The sequence below is a fragment of the Eumetopias jubatus genome, unplaced genomic scaffold (assembly GCF_037043125.1).
Source record: "Eumetopias jubatus isolate StellerSeaLion01/CBP00866 unplaced genomic scaffold, mEumJub1_p1.0 scaffold_11, whole genome shotgun sequence".
Taxonomy (NCBI): domain Eukaryota; kingdom Metazoa; phylum Chordata; class Mammalia; order Carnivora; family Otariidae; genus Eumetopias; species Eumetopias jubatus.
The window spans coordinates 42,542,813-42,555,344 of record NW_028274817.1 but is presented as its reverse complement, the minus strand read 5'-3'; the positions used below and the strand labels follow the sequence as shown (position 1 = coordinate 42,555,344).

The following is a 12,532-nucleotide window of genomic DNA, read 5'->3' as shown; positions in this document are numbered from 1 at the left end:
ATGACCTATAACTCTATGTGGCATGTTTCTGATAGAGGCAACACGAAGTTTAGAAGATGCCAGAATCCCACTGTGATTGGTGGATGGGACGCAGAAGGGTGTGCAATCAAATGCACATGTGACGTGGCCTGACATAGCGACGTGTTCCCTGCATTGCACTTTGTCCATTCAGATGTGGAGGTTGCCCGTGACGTCAGGAAATGCAGCGACTATAAATGGGCCAGTGCCCCCAGCCGCCGCCATTGTCCTTCCTTTCGAGCTGTCGGGAAGGTGAGCCCCACATGGCTGAGCCTGGCTGTGAGACCTCTTCTTAGGAAAGCCTGGGCACAGACGGAGGATCCCACGGCAGCCGACCCGAAGAGCCCGAAGCAGAAGGAGGCAACGCGCCAGTGCTGCCGCCGCTGCTGCCACCACCACCCTCTCAACATCACTGCACCCCACCCCCGCTACAGTTTCACCACCTATTCCCCAGGGTTCTGAGGCATGTTCACAAGGGCCTGAGCCCCTCGCAGAAGACCGTGAGCATCATGGATTCGTTCGTCAAGGACATCTTCGAGCACATTGCCTACGAGGCCTCTCGCCTGGCCCGCTCCACCAAGCGCTCCACCATCACCTCCAGGGAGATCCAGACAGCCGTGCGCCTGCTGCTGCCCGGGGAGATTGGCAAGCACGCCGTGTCCGGGGCCACCAAGGCCATCATCAGGTACACCTTCCGCCAGTGAGCTGCCTCCGGACCGCCTGACCACCTCGCAAACCAAAGGCTCTTTTCAGAGCCACCTCACTTGGCACAAAAAGACCTGTAACTCTCCAGAGACCCACCTACTCTAGCGTTTGGACCTGTGCCATTCTGCCCATCCTTATAACACCTTTGTCGTTTATGAAACATTACCAATTGTATCAACCCCACCTTAATGTATGTCTTTAGTGCAATTTGTTCCAAGCAAAATCATCAATTTCCTTTAACCACGTTGCAATCGTTTGCTTGCGTAGAGTGCCATTTCTGTCAGTTATTGGACCTGTGCCATTCTGCCGGTTTTTATCCATTTGTACCATGAACGAAACAGTATGAAACATCACAGCTCGACTTTAATATATGACTGTAGTGCAGTTTGTTCCAAGGAAAATCAGAATTTTCCTTAACCATAATGATTTTCATGGCTTTCCTAAATGGCCATTTCTGTTAATTATTTCTCCAAGTCAACCTTATGGGGATATTTTCTTAATGGTCTTTACCCTTTTGCTTTTATTCTCTCACTAGTGCATGCTGGAATTTTCGAGAAGTTCATTATGTCTGATATGGCAACAGATAAAATGCAGAAGTAGACGTAAAGATACATCTGAGTTCTTTAGGCTAGATATTAAGGAGATATTCAGATATCTGAAACGATGTCAGTCTCCACTCTACTTTTTTAGAAAACATATTTTTCACATGCATTTATGTCATCATGATGTCACGGGTTTTTAAAAATTATTTTAAAATAAATTGACTAAAATTTCTATTCTAATGTTTTGTTAAAGTAAACACTGTCAGATACAACTGGCACAAAAGTTCTTTGGCTTCCTGTTAATTTTGAGACGTGTAAAGTTGTCCTGAGACCAGAAATGGTTCTAGAGATTTACTCATTCTGGTGCAATCAGGTCAACTGAAAATAGCCTCTTCTCGGTGGTCAACTTTCAAAAACAATTCAATGCCTAATATCCATCAAAACTTCCAAATCATATTGTTACCTTAAACGTACTTTATACAATCTTCAGTTGACTTTGGCTCCTTGGACTAATGCAAAATGAAGGGAATTAGTAATCTTAGTTTATCTGGAGACTTCTGTTGAATTAAATCTCACAAGTACACCCAACACAAGGTGGGGGGGTGGTGAGGGACATTCAAATCATGATGTTGACGGAAACTTTCTTGTCACCTTCCTGACTGAAATAGGAACGACAGTAGCATTTCATCCGCAAACATGATATTAGGCTTTCGCTTGAGGTCTATGTGTTCACAATAACATCTTTGGTTTTCAAAGTGTTTTAGGTAACAGAATGGATCTAAAACATTCGCACGTGCTGTTTTACCACCTATCGAGATTAACATTTTTTAGTATCGTTTGGCTTATTCCCATAAATCATATTATAGATTTTCCAATAGTCAATCCTGCTAGCATTCTTGGAAGTAAATCCCTTCCTCCTGGATGGCTTTTTCTCGACATTATTTGGGTCCTTTCCTGTGCTTGTTCCTGTGTGTAGTCAGCAACAGACTATAGAGCTCGGATTTCTCATGACTTCTGCACCCTTGGCCACTTGCTTTTCTCAACTGTCCCCAAGGTCTTACTGTGTCCTGGGAGCTACAATTTCCCAGAAGCAGCCCGGACCCAAGGCTTAGTTGGGCTCCCTCTGCAGCAAGAACGTGGACTGTGATAGAAGGCAAACCGGGGGCTAGTGGTGTGGGCTTGACCCCTTAGTCTTTCCTTCACCTGTTTATGTCTGGGTGTCCAACTCTCCATGCTCCTCATATGTGAGGCACAGCTGTGCTTGAGAGAGCCGGCTGTGCTCAGCCCTTCCTGCCCCCAACTAGGGCAAGTTCTGCATTCCAGGCCTTCCCCTACCTCTGTTCCTTGACCTTCCAGCCCCAAGAAGCTGGATTGTACTAGGAATCCCCTGAAAGCCACATTCTTGGTTTGTTTATCCCTTATTTCCTCCTCAAAGAGAGGCTGGCTACTCCTCCCAGGTCGGACCCCACCCTCACGCAGCAGATCATTGTCCAGCACATGTGTCAGGGTTGCCAACGGGCCTGAGGTGTGAGGTAGGGTGACCGTATAATTTCATGTCCAATTAATGCAGATGGTTTTGAGAGTAAAAGGGGTGCTCTACATAATTGTGCTGGGACAGCAGGCAAAATCAGGACACGAGGACTCCCTTCTAGGGAAAAGGTCTGGAGACAGAATAAGGGCATCTCTTGGGGCTTAGGGATTTGCAGAGCACAAAGTTTCGTAGGAAGATGAGAGTGCATCACCTTTTCCATAATCTGTTCTCTTTGAAGTGCGGGTGCCTTTGTTTTCTGGGGAAAAGTAGTGTGTTACGAGGCTGCATTGACAGGGAAAGGAGACACAACATGGTCAGCGCAGCTGTTTGAATCCTACAGCTGCTGGGAACTAGTGCGACTGGGCTCTACAGCAAGAGTGATTAAGGGCACAGGTTCTGGGGTCAGATTAGACCTGGGTTCAAACCCCAGCTGTGCCTCTCCCTAGCTGTGGTGTCTTGGGTAAGTGACTTGACCTCTTTGAACCTCAGTTTCCTCCTCTGGACAATAGGGTCTACAAGGTAGTTGAGAGGATTCAGTGGGATAATGCAGACAGAGGGCTCAGTGAATCGTGGCTATACTTAGTCTCAGTCCTGAGAGGCATGCCCTGAGGCAGTTGGAGGGGTGGGGGGCGATGTGATTTGATGCCAGGCAGCTGTAGGGACTTGCTCTCCTGGCTACCTTGGTCCCATCTGTTTGCTTAAGGCTGATGGTGAGATAAGGGAGGACGACTCTTGCTTTCCTGAGCCTCTGTTAGTAAAGTTGCAGAGATAATGCTGCTCTGAGTTGCAAGGGGAAGTTGCTAGGGAGCAGTTGGAAAGTGTGCCTTGTTACCTTGCTAGCTTTGGGCATTGCTGACTCAGGCTTTTGTTGGCAAGCTGTTCCTCCTCACTCCCACTCACCCTCTCCCACTCACCCTCTCCCTATCCAAGTGCCATTCACCTTGCAAGTCTTGGCTCAGATCCTACCTCCTCTGTGAAGACGACCTGACCATCCCAGCCTACAGTGACTTCTCCCTCCCTGAGCCTCAGTACCTCCAACTGCAAAAGCGGGTGTATTCTTTATAATGCCCCTCCGGAGGGGCCACGATTAGGGCTGAATGAGGGAACAGATGTCGCATGCCAGGTGCAGTGTCTGGTACAGGCCTATGGTGAGTTCCCTGCTCCTTCTCTTCATACGCGTTGAACCCCCCACAATGTGTGCATCCTGGTCTTGATCAGATGCAGCTTTCTATTGGTAGTCATTTGGGAGTATGCCTGTGGTAGGTCTCTGTTCAATTGCAATGTCCCAGAAGTTAGGGGGCCACATCCTACCCTTCCTCACCTTCCAGGATCTAGCACTACACAAATCTCCATAATAAACTTTTTATTTATTTTTTTTAAATTGAGCTCTGGAAGACTCTATGCGGCAGGCACTCTCCTGTGTCTGTTTTACACACAGGTCCAGTCTTTACCCTTTGCCCCCATATTTTCCTTACAGGACAGGCAGGCATAATTCCTTCTGTTGAGAAGAGGGAGCCCCAGAGAAGTTGGGTTATCCACTACCCCCAGCTCACCTACCTAACGCGTGGCCTAGCCAGGAATCAAATCCAGTTTTGACTCCTGTGCTAGACTGGGTCCAGTGAATGCCTGTGAATGTGGGGACGGGAGGATGGACAGAAGTAGAGGCCAGAATAGGAGTGCCTGCACCTTTACTTTTCCTTAGTAGAGGGAGGCTTGCTTGAGAAAAGCCTATAGGTAGTAAAGATTTAGGATTCAGAGGGTCCCCAAGCCCAGGTAAGGTCCCTCTTGGACAGGAAAAAGGAGGGCGGGGAGTGATGGGTCAAGCTAAGGCACAGGGAATTCCACAGTGGCTCCAAGATCCCAAAAATTAGCAGCGGAGGAGGTGAATAAGCAGGTGTCAAATGAGCCTCCTTTGAAGAGGCTTATTAACCCAGAAAGTTTTGAATTCCCTTGGAGTCAAGGCTGAGCATTTCACTCCAATAGAGTACCGATCATGGGACCTATGATTAGGTGTGGAGATAAGCTCTGCTGCACTCTGGCATCAGGGGTGATGATGGGGAAAGCAGAGGGGATAGGCCATTTAATTCAGCAGACCTCAAATCTGGTAGGACTTCAGACTGACCTGGGAACCCGTGGCTATAACCTCACACAGCAGGCTCGGAGGCTGGTAATCTGAGGCTAAAACACAGTCTGAGTCCTAAACCTCCAGCCCGCGGCCTGAGCACTTCAGGGCCATGGGACTGTGCTCAGCCAGGCTTCACCTAGATCTAGTAGAGCTAGGCCTCCTACGGGTAAGTGCCTCAGGGGTCCACGAGCTGTGTCTTTGGTCCCGTCACATCTTCCAGAGGCCTCACTCGGGTCAGAGGGAAAAGCTCTTCTCTGGCTGAGCTCCAGGGTTTCCAGCTCTATCCCTGCCCTGCCTCCCAGGGATTAGGATGCTGGCAGCCTCAGCGAGGGAGCCCGGGATATCCAGGCTCTCCCCCTGCCTCAACCGGCCTGCCACAGCAGCATCCAACTACACTACCTGCTTCCATTCACAGGACCCCTCCAGCCCCCACCCCAGTCCGGGAAGCAGCAAGCAGCAAGAAGCTAGGCTGCCTGTTAGGTAGAACAGAGGTCTAATCCTGGCTTACCTGCTTCCTGAACTGTGTGACGCATGGCAATTGACTCAACTTTCTAGTCCTAGGTTTATTCTTTGTCCATCGGGGATCTAGCCAGTCCTTACGTCATAGGGCTTTAGAGATCCATGAGGGACGTTATCATGCCCTCCCTCCCCACCTAACTTCCCAGAAGGGAGGAAAATCCACTGGCAGAAATGCAATAAAACTGTCACATCTGGGGGAGGTCAGCTATCTAAACTGTACAACTTGGGATAGTGTTTTTGTCGTTCCCTGCAACAGGATAAACATTCCACTTTTCCCCTAAGATCGGGGGGAAAAACAAAGGAAAACCTGGAATCGCCACTTTCAAGTAATTTTCAGCTCTCCACCCACCATAGTTTAGCCAGGCTATCCCCAAGAATGGTCGGGAAATCTCATGTTCGGGTTTACAGCGCAGCCTGCATTCATCTATTCATTTATGCAACAAACATTTGCTGAGTACCTACTACGTCAGGCACTGCTAGGTGCCGCGAATCACAGAAGGATAAGCTGAGAGCCCATAAACTGGTTAGAGTCTAGAGGGGGAAGGCAGATACTTTGGTCACAGAGATATAATATATTAAATGCTATGACAGAGACGTGCTCAGGTTATTTCGGGAGCCCAGAGGAAGGGCTTCGAACACAGCCCAGGGGCTAGTCAGGAAACTCTTTCCGGAAGAGGTAAAGTATTAAGTTATGTGGGTTTTTTAGTGTTTTTCACGTTTCACGTCATATTTTGTTTGTTTTTTTGTTTTCAGTCCTGTTTTCAGAACGAGGAGGCAAGAGGAAAGGGAGACGTCTCAAGCGCAGAAACAGTATTTCCTCCCAATGTCATTTATCTGCAAATAGTGAAAGTTTGACGTCTTCCTTGCCAATTTGGATGCCTTTTATTTCTTTTCGTGGTCTGATTGCTGTGGCTAGGGCTTCCAGTACTATGTAGAGTAAAAGTGGTGAGAGTGGACATCCTTGTCTTGTTCCTGACCTTGGGGGGAAAGCTCTCAGTTGCTCTGCATTGAGGGTGATGCTAGCATGGGTTTTTTCATAGCTGTGGGGTTTTTTCATGGTAGCTGTGGGGTTTTTTTGAGATTTTATTTATTTACTCATGAGAGACAGAGAGAGAGAGAAGGCAGAGGCAGTGGGAGAAGCATGCTCCCGGGAGCCTGGGAACATGACCTGAGCCGAAGGCAGACGCTTAACGGAATGAGCCACCCTGGCGCCCTGAGCTGTGGGTTTTTATGGCTTTTCTTATGTTGAGGGATGTTCCCTCTAAACCTACTTTTGTTGAGGGTTTTTATCATGAGTGGATGTTGTACTCTGCCAAATGCTTCTTCTGCATCTATCGAAATGATCATAGGGTTCCTATCCTTTGTCTTATTGATGTGATGTATCATGTTGATCGATTTGCAAATATCGAGCCACCCTTGCATCCCGAGAATAAATCCCACTTGATCGTGGTGAATGATTTTTGTGGATGTGTTGTTGGATCCGGTTTGCTAGTATGTTATGGAGGAATTTGTGCGTCTATGCTCTGCAGGGATCTGGGATACTGGCCTGGAGTGCTCTTTTTTCGTGGTGTCTGTATCTGGTTTTGGTATCAGGATAATGTTGGCCTCATAGAATGAATTTGGAAGTTTTCCTTCCTTTTCTATTTTTTGGAGTAGTTTGAGAAGAATAGGTATTAACTCTTCTTGAAATGTTTGGTAGAATTCACCTGTGAAGCCATCTGGTCCTGGACTTGTGATTGTTGGGAGTTTTTTGATTACTGATCCAATTACTTTGCTGGTTATTGGTCAGTTCAAAGTTTCCACTTCTCCCCATTTCACCTTTGGTAGTTTATATGTTTCCCTCGGAATTTAGCCATTTCTTCTAGATCATTCAATTTGTTGGCAGAGTTTTTCATAATATTCTCTTATAATTGTTTGTATTTCTATGGTGTTGGTTGTTATTTCTCCTCTCTCTTGTGTGATTTTATCTATTTGGGTCCTTTCTCCTTTTCTCTTGATAAGTGTGGCTAGAGGTTTGGCAATTTTACTGGTTTCCCACCACCCAAAGGACCAGCTCCTGGTTTCATTAATCGGTTTCATTGTTTTCTTCGTTTCTATATCATTTATTTCTGCTGTGATCTTTATTATGTCCTTCCTTCTGCTTGTTTTAGGTTTTGTTTGTTGTTCTTTTTCTACCTCATTTAGGTTTTATTTGAGATTTTTCTTGCTTCTTGAGGTAGGCCTGTAATTGCTATACACTTCCCTCTGAAATGCTTTTGCTGCATCCCAGAGGTATTGGAGCATTAGGTTCTCATTTTCATGTGTTTCCATGTACCTTTTTAATTTCCTCTTTTATTTCCTGGTTGAACCATTCATTGTATAGTAGCATGTTATTTAACCTCCCCGTATCTGTGGTCTTTCCAGGTATTTTCTTGTGGTGGACTTCTAGTTTCATAGAGTTGTGGTCAGAAAAGATGCAGGGTATGACTTTGACTTCTTGAATTTGTTGAGGCTGGCTTTGTGGGCTAAGATGTGATCTATTCTGGAAAACGTTCCCTGTGTACTTGAAAAGAATGTGTATTCTGCTGCTTTAGGATGGAATGTTCTGATTATATCTGTTAAACCTATCTGGTCCAGTGTGTCATTCAATGCCCTTCTTTTCTTGTTGATATTCTCTTTAGATCATCTGTCCATTGATGTAAGTCAGACGTTAAAGTCCCCTTCTACTATTGTATTATCATCGATTACTTCCTTTGTGCTTGTTATTCACTGTTTTATGCATTTGGGTGCTCCCATGTTGGGTTCATAAACATTTAGAATAGTTATATCTTCTTATTGGAGTGTCCTCTTTATTATTATATAGTGTCCTTCTTTGTCCCTTGTTGCAGGCTTTTTTTTTTTAAATTGTGCTATGATAGTCTCCATACAGTACCTCATTAGTTTTTGATGTAGTGTTCATGATTCATTATTTGCATATAACACCCAGTGCTCATCACAACACATGCCTTCCTTAATACACATCACCCGGCTCCCACATCCCCCTCTCCCCTCCCCTCTGAAACCCTCAGATTGTTTCCCAGAGACCATAGTGCCTCATGGTTCTTCTCCCCCTCTGATTCCCCCCTTCAATCTTCCTTTCCTTTCCCTAATGTCCTCCATGATATTCCTTATGTTCCACATGTGAGTGAAACCGTAAAGTTTAGTTCGTCTGGTACACGTATTGGTACTCCAGCTTTATTTTGACATGCATGGGCATGATAGATGTTTCTCCATCCCCTCACTTCCAACTGCAGGTGTTTTTAGGTCTAAAATGAGTCTCTTATAGGTAGCATATAGATGAGCCTTTTATTCTCTAATCCATCCTATCGCCCTATGTCTTTTGGGATTGGAGCTTTGAGTCCATGTACATTCAAAGTAATCATTGATAGATATGTATTTATTGCCATTTTATTACCTGATCTGTGGTTGTTTCGGAAGATTTTCTCTGATCTTTTCTTCTCTTTCTCTCTTTCGTGTTTTGCTGATTTTCTTTAATGATGTGTTTGGATTCCTTTCTCTTTATTCCTTGCCTATTTATTAGTGGTTTTTGATTTGTGGTTACCATTACGTTTGTATATAACCTCTTCTGTATATAGCAATCTATATTAAGTTGATGTTCCCTTAAGTTTGAACCCATTCTTGACTCCTCTCCTCCCCATGTTTTAGGTATATGGTGTTACATTTTAGTTTTTATTTATTTTTAGTTTTATTTATCTTACAGAGGGAAAGATTGGGGGGGAAGAAGTAGGAGGAGAGAATTGTAAGTGGGTTCCATGCTGGCCATGTAGCCCAACGTGGGGCTCAAAACCACAACCCCAAGATCATGACCCGAGCTGAAATCAAGAGTCAGAGGCTCAACCGACTGAGCCACCCAGGCGCCCCTATGTTGCTATATTTTAAATCCTTTTATTTTGTGATTACCTTGACTGACTTTATAGAGAAATACTCAAATTTTAGTGGTTTTGTGTTCTTTCTACCTTTATACCATCTCTTTTCGTCTCTCCTTTCCACTCAAAGAGTCCCCTTTAATATTTCTTGCAGGGCTGGGATGGGGGTCACAAACTCCTTTCGTTTGGGTTTGTCTGGGAAACTCTCTACCTCTCCTTCTATTCTGAATGGTAGCCTTGCCGGACAGCATCTTCTTGGCTGTAGGTTCTTTCCTTTCAGCACTCTGCATATATCATGCCACTCCCATCGGGCGTGCAAGCTTTCCCTTGCAAAGTCTCCTGCTCAGCTTATGGGTTTTGGTTTTCCCTTGTAAATACTGTCTTCTTTTGTCTTTCTGCTTTCCAAATTTTCTTTATCACTATATTTTGCCGATTTAATTACATATGTCTTGGCGTTGGTCTGTTTCTGTTGATTTTAATGGGAGTTCTCTGTGCCTCGTGGATCTGGATGTCTGCCTCCTTCCCCAGGTTAGGGAAGTTTTCAGCTATTATTTCTTCAAATAAATTTTTGCCTCCTTTTCTCTCGATTCTTCTTCTGGGACTCCAATAATGTGAATGTCATTACATTTGATGGAGTCCCTGAGGTCCCTAAGTCTATTCTCGTTTTGCGTAATTGCTTTTTATCTCTGTTGTTCAGCTTGATTCATTTCCATTACTCTGTCTTTGGGGTCACCAATTCATTCCTCTGCTTCTTCCATCCTGCTGTTCACTCCATCAAACCTGTTTCTCATTTCTTTTCCTGAGCCTTTTATCTCTGCTATGTTACTCCTTATCTCTCTGTTAGTCCTTATCACGTGTCTCACTCATGTCTTCACTCTTTTCCTAAGTTATGTGAGTATCGTTATTGATCATTGCTTTAAATTCTCTATCAGGCCTGTTACTTACATCTGTTTTGCCTAGATCTCTGGCCATGGCCTGGTCCCCTTTTTCGTATGGGATAAAGTTCTCTGTCTCCTCATTTTGTCTGCCTCTCGGTATCTGTTCCTGCGTGTTACAAAAGTCAGCTATGTCTTCTACTCTTGAAAGTAGCGACTTTAGGAAGCAGTAGTCCCAGAGTGCCCTGCAGTGCAGTGTCCCCTGTTCACCAGCAGCTGGCACTTCAGGAGAATATCCTATGTGTGTTGCTTATGCCCCGCTCTTGTGTCTGAGTCACTTTCCTTTCAGTGTAGTCATCTGCACTGACTCTCTGCCTGTTGCGGGCTGTGCTGCTTCTCTGTGATTTTACTGGGACCCAAGCAGGCCAGCTCTGGGGACAGGGGGAATGTGCCCACCAGAAACCTTGGGATCAAAATTTGCATTGGGCCACCTGTCCTATGCCGGATTCCCCCAAGCACTGTGGCGGCTGGGTCTGTGCGTGGGGTTAGCCAGTGGCATGAGACTGGGCGTGGCTCGAGGCACTGCCTGGGTGTAGCTGGGCCCCGCCCACAATGGTGCCTGTGGGTGCATGGCTGGGCGAGGCATGACACCTGGGCACGGATCTGCAGCTGGGTAGGGAAGCAGCTGTGCACCCTGTGTTTGGGTGGGGTATGAACCGCTTTAAATAAATTTGCCCTGAACCTACAGCTGAGCCCAGCAGGCCTGGAGTGGACAAGTCCTCGGGAGAACAGGTGGGCATGGCACACTGCTAGCAGGTTAGGTAGCAAGGCTCTATGCAGTGCTCAGATGGCCCCGTGTTTATGCAGGGGGGCAGGGGTGGAAAATGGCCCCGTGTTTATGCAGGGGGGCAGGGGTGGAAAATGGCCCCCGTAGCTCTTCCTTCTTCAGAGAGGTCCACCACCACGCTCCAAAATCAGTATGAACAGTTCCGTCTCCCATTTGCCCCTGACATGGTTCAAACTGCCGTTTTTATGTCACCCCTCCACACAGACTGCTCTTTCTTTAAGGGTGGCGACCCAGCTGTCACTTGCTCTCCTCTGGCTTGCCCAGTGTGAGCTCCCTGGTGCGAGCACCTATTTCTCGCCCTTCTCCCCATGCATAGCTCCCTCCTGCCTGCTGGCAGCCTCCTTCCACGTTTCTGACCTTCCTAACCTTTCAGATGCAGTTTCCTCCCTATATTTAGTTGTGGGGTTTCTTCTTCCAGTCCTTGCATTGCTCTCTGGTTTATTTAATTTTTCTGGATGATATCTAGTTTTAAATGTGGGATGGGATGAGCTCAGGCTCCTCCTACTCTGCCATCTTCCCAAGCTCCTCTGGAATCGCTTTCTTAAAATGACTTTTTAAATATTATGGTATGTATGAGACCAATGTGCATGAATAACTTTGAAAAACCACTGTAAGTCATGTGGACAAAAAGGGACTTTAGAACCAGCAGCAATCAGCATGATAGAAATTAAGTGACTTAGTGAAACAGGATTTCAATTTTCTAAATGGTCCACAGTCCATTCTCTGAAAAGGCATATGGCTCTAAAAAGAGCTTTTGGCTTCAAAAATTCAGTTCCCCAAGGAAATAGCAATTTCTAAGGACCACCAACAAGGATTTACTGACACTTCTTTTTATGGTAGCTTTCCTTGGGTATTTATGCAGCAAGTCCCTCATCCCTTTCCATATCCCTTTGGTTGTATCTTTCATCAAATGGGCTCAAGAAAAGTTTGGATTCCTGTAGTTTACCTAGCTTTTGTCTCACTGTTTGGCTCAGCGTGACACCATTCACAGGCTTCTACATTCAAATCAAAGGTCATTTAGAATTTATTTTAAGAGTTCACATGAAACATATAGAAAACATAACGAAATAATCAGTTTTCTTACAATCTGTAACAAATTGAAGCCCCCCCCCACACAACCCTGACAGTGTGTTCTCCCTTCACAGATATATAGGAAGCTAGAAATCAATTAAATGGAAAGCACTTGGATAATCACCAACCACTTTGAAATTCAGCATGTACCTATAGGAAAAAGAAACAAAGAAAAAAAAAAAAGCCTCGAGTCACAGCCCGCCTCATGCCCCTGGCCAACCCCACGCACATACCCAGCCTCCACAGCGTTTGGGGGAAACCAGCATAGGAGTGGTGGCCTAATGCAAATTTTGCTCCCAAGTTCCCTGATGGGTACATGCCCCCTGTCCCCAGAACTGGCCTGTCTGGATCTCAGTAACACCACAGAGAACAAGTACATCCCGCAGCAGGCTGA

The 12,532-nt window shown here is 45.8% G+C and overlaps 1 pseudogene; it reads left to right on the top strand.

Annotated features, from left to right (window-relative positions):
- The first annotated feature begins 281 nt into the window (after positions 1-281).
- Positions 282-722, top strand: LOC148163024 (histone H2B pseudogene; annotated as a pseudogene).
- The last annotated feature ends 11,810 nt before the right edge of the window (positions 723-12,532 follow it).